The following is a 4,476-nucleotide window of genomic DNA, read 5'->3' as shown; positions in this document are numbered from 1 at the left end:
AATCTATCCATCTGTACTATTTTCATGCATGATTAAACAAGTTAACTTGATGTTTAATGCAGAACAAGGAAAGGCACTTTAAAAGGCCATGTTTGAGTTTGAAATTTGAATCTTTGATTCAAATTGGTGCAAACCCTTCTGGTCTTAGTTGCATTAGCCCAACACACTCATATTGCTATGTTTCATGCATGCATCATATTGTTACACATTGTTTGGTGATGGTTGTATATCGGTGTTCTTTGCGGCAGGGTCTGCCTCCGAGGAGTACCGTGATTACCCTAACGAAGAACCGTATCAGTGCATCGAACCATCAGGCAAGCAACCAACCATTTGATCATATTGATACAATCCCATGTTCTCGCTCCTGCTCTCTTTTACTGCATTAAGACAACGCGTTTCAAACTGCTGTGTGCTACGGTAGTTGAACCCATTTCCTCTGCATGACCTGTCATTGCCACAGTAACTAGATGAAACCCACTAGCATGTGTAGGAGTTGATTGAGCTATATGTATGTGTTGTTCCTACCTTGCTATGCCTGCTATGCTTAGAGTCGTGTCAGGTCTGGTTCATCTGGGTGATGGCTAGAGTGAAATGATTATGTCGGTAATGAGAGTGGTGTGGTGAACACGATTTGGTAAAGGTATCGATGAAAGGCCATGTAGGAGTACATGGTGGGTTGTTTCATTGAAGCCGACCTTAAGCACTGAGATCTGTATGTGTGATTTAAGATACAGCTACTACCATGCATTGGGCCCTGAAATATGACCCCGCTCGACTTCTTATTCACCCTAGCTCTCTGTCCAGGAGTTGCAAGTAGTTTCTGGTGTTTGTAGCCTACTGGAGGCCGTGGACAGCGCTGACCGTAGGGGTGGGCTGTGATGCGGTAGGTACGTGGCCGGGTGTACCGAATACCCGTTAGGTATCTCGGGAACCCTGTTCACATTGTTCGGGGCCGTATGGGAAACCTCGGCCGGACTCCCTGCGGATGGAACCTGGATAGGCGATAAACCTGGACTAGAGGCTTAGGTGTTTAGGTAGGTCGTGGTCTACACCCACGTCAGCTTTCCCTTGAAGTCTGCCGAGCACATGTCGTGTGCAGACGCTAAGTGGTGGAAACATGTATGAAGAAGTACACCCCTGCAGGGTTATCATGATCTATTCAAATAGCCGCGTCCGCGGTAAAGGACTACTTGGTTGCCTATACAGTTCATAGACAAGTAAATGGAAACTACTAAAAGCCTCAAGATAAGTGTGAGTGCCGAGGAGGGCTCTTCCGTAGGAAGACGGAGGTGGATCCTCGGTAGTGTATTGAAGTGGTGATTAGTGGACTCGTGTGCGAAAAACCATTTCAAGTTGGAGTCTCGTAGGTTAGCCTAGCCAAGAGTCAAAGCTGGCTTGCTGCAATAACTCCACCAACCCTTCTTGATAATATGCATGTATGTAGGATCTGATGTAAGTCTTGCTGAGTACCTTTGTACTCATGTTGCTATAATTTACCTTTTTACAGAAGACGCTGCAACCCCTTCTGATGGGTTCTACGTAGACATTGACATCAATGAGTAGGCTAAAGGCCCAGGTGGTGATCCTGAGCTTGTGAAGGACCACGTAGTATAGCTAGGCTTTCCAAGCCTCTTTTATCTTTCTAGTTGTCTGTACTCAGACAAGTTACTTCCGCTGCTGGTTTGTATGACTGTATGACTTGAATGCTGGGTCGTGAGACCCGTACCTTTGTGTATGTTATGTATGGCTCTCTGAGCCTTAAATAAAGTACTTGTGTCGTAGAGTCATGTTGTGATGCCTTGTTGTAATTGCACATATCGAGCATATTGTGTGTATGATTGAAATGCTTGGTATGTGTGGGATCTGACTATCTAGTTGTTTATCTTTAGTAGCCTCTCTTACCGGGAAATGTCTCCTAGTGTTACCGCTGAGCCATGGTAGCTTGCTAACTGCTCTGGAACACTTAGGCTGGCCGGCATGTGTCCTTCTTCGTTCCGGTGTCTGTCCCTTCGGCGAAATGTCACGCATTGAGTACCGGAGTCCTGTTAGCCCGCTACAGCCCGGTTTACCGGAGTCCTGCTAGCCCAGTGCTACAGCCCGGACCCACTTGCTGATGACCGACACGTTCGAAGCTGGGTCATGGATGCCTGTCCCTGTAAGTCTGTGCCACTTTGGGTTTACGACTAGTCATGTCAGCCCGGGCTCCTTATCATATGGATGCTAGCGACACTATCATATACGTGAGCCAAAAGGCGCAAACGGTCCCGGGCAAAGGTAAGGCGACACCCGTGGGGATACCGTGCGTGAGGCCGCAAAGTGATATGAGGTGTTACCGGCTAGATCGATGTGACATCGAGTCGGGGTCCTGACAACTACTCCGTTTCATGTGCATGATATGTCAAAATGTTCATCATGATGCGCTCTTAATTTCGTTTCATAGTGCCATGTTTGTTTGAGTCCATCTTGATGCCCGAATCATCATTGCAAGAGTGCTATATGATGTTAACTACTGTCTGTCAACAGAACTTGATGTTTTGTCATTTTTGTTGCATTTGATGTGTGCATCTTATGAGCATGAGCTCTACATGTGTTTTGAACTATGCCATGTCTTCTTTACAGAGGTGAAATCCAAGTTTTTTGTGAGTCTTGTAGTGAGTGCATCGAGCTTGTTAAGTATGGTAATTGTTGTTGCTGTTTTGCTAGGCTGAATCTGCTATATCATGATGGTATGTAAACCTGCTGCTACAAGTAATTCTATGCATAATCTGGAGATGTTCACTAAGGATGTTTTGTTGTACATGTCATGCTCTATCCATCCATGTCCTTGGTTGCATTTATATCCTGTTGTAGCTTGTTGTTATCTTGCTCCAAACTTGCTAAATAATGTTGCTGTCAGCCTGTTAACATTAAGTTCAGTTTTGCCATGAGCTTTGCTAGTGATACATGCACCCTATGAACTTGCTATTGCCATGCTTAGCTTCACAAACATGTCTTCTTACTGTTAGTCACATTTTCATGCCATGTATTACTCTGTGGTGAGAGGTATGAGCTCACCAACATGCCTACTTATCGTTGTTCCTGCCATGTTTGAATCTGTCATCATTTGCCATGTTTACATGGGTGCCATCATATCATCTGATCCTTTTTGGATGATGGTCAGTAAAGGACTTTTGTTCTACGCGTTTAGTAGTGTCATGCCATGCCTTAAGTTTATATGATAAGTTCCTGTAGCATGTTGTTTGACAGCTCAAAACATTGCAACCTGATGTTATTTTTGCTAAGTCTGAAACTGTTATTATATGCAATCTTGCCATGTGTTTTTGAGCATGTTCTAGTGATTTCTGGAGATAGCTCAGTGTTCATGTTTTGTCATGCTTTACCTGTACATCATATTCATGTCTGTTGTTTTCATTTTGAGATGTCGTAGCATATTGTTTTGATGCTTGCTAGATGCCTAGTTGCTGCTTTGGACAGCTTATCCTTTAAACTTGTTTCATGTGTGTGTTGAACCGTTGCTCCGTTTTGAGTGTGCTTTATATGAAACTTGCTTGTTTTTGCATGTAACTTCATATTCTCATGTTGCATCCTTGTTTTGAGGTGTTTACTTGATGTTTATATGCATTTTGCATTAATGCCATGTTTAACTTATTTTGCTCATATCTTCTAGGCCGTAGCTCCGAACTAAATGAACTTTATATGTAACTTGACTAGAATTTCGTGTAGATCCTCTTAGTGCTCTTTAACTTGCTGTTTAACAACTTCAACTTAATGTTTGTTCAGATCTGGACCTATTTCGGAATTTGCATATGAGGACTTACCGGAATTGTTATATGTTGTTTCCGGCCTCATTTAAACTTGCTTTGATGTGTTGCTCTTGTATGTGTCGTCTCTTGCCATGAGTAGCTTCATGTAGTCTTGTCTTGCATCATACTTGGTTGAGCATCATGCCTTGTTCATGTGTGGTGTGTTTACCATGTTGTGTGCTTCTTCTCGATAGTTCCTATTTCGTTGCGATCATGAGGATTCGTTCAACTACGCTTGGTTCGGCTTCATCCGTTCGTATTCTTCATGGACTCGTTCTTCTTCCTAGCGGGATTTCAGGCAAGATGACCGTTTCCCTGGATCTCACTACTATCATTGCTATGCTAGTTGATTCATTCTATCGCTATGTTGTGCTACCTATCACTTGCTCTTCAAAGCCTCCCAAATTGCCATGTCAGCCTCTAACCTTTTCACCCTTCCTAGCAAAGCATTGTTTGGCTATGTTACTGCTTTGCTCAGCCCCTCTTATAGCGTTATTAGTTGCAGGTGAAGTTGAAGATTGCTCCATGGTGGACAGGTTTATGTAGGGATATCACAATATCTTTTATTTAATTAATGCATCTATATACTTGGTAAAGGGTGGAAGGCTCGGCCTTATGCCTGGTGTTCTGTTCCACTATTGCCGCCCTAGTTTCTGTCATACCGGTGTTATGT

This window comes from Triticum dicoccoides, chromosome 3B (assembly GCF_002162155.2).
Source record: "Triticum dicoccoides isolate Atlit2015 ecotype Zavitan chromosome 3B, WEW_v2.0, whole genome shotgun sequence".
Classification (NCBI taxonomy): Eukaryota; Viridiplantae; Streptophyta; class Magnoliopsida; order Poales; family Poaceae; genus Triticum; species Triticum dicoccoides.
Note: the sequence above shows the minus strand (reverse complement) of the source record.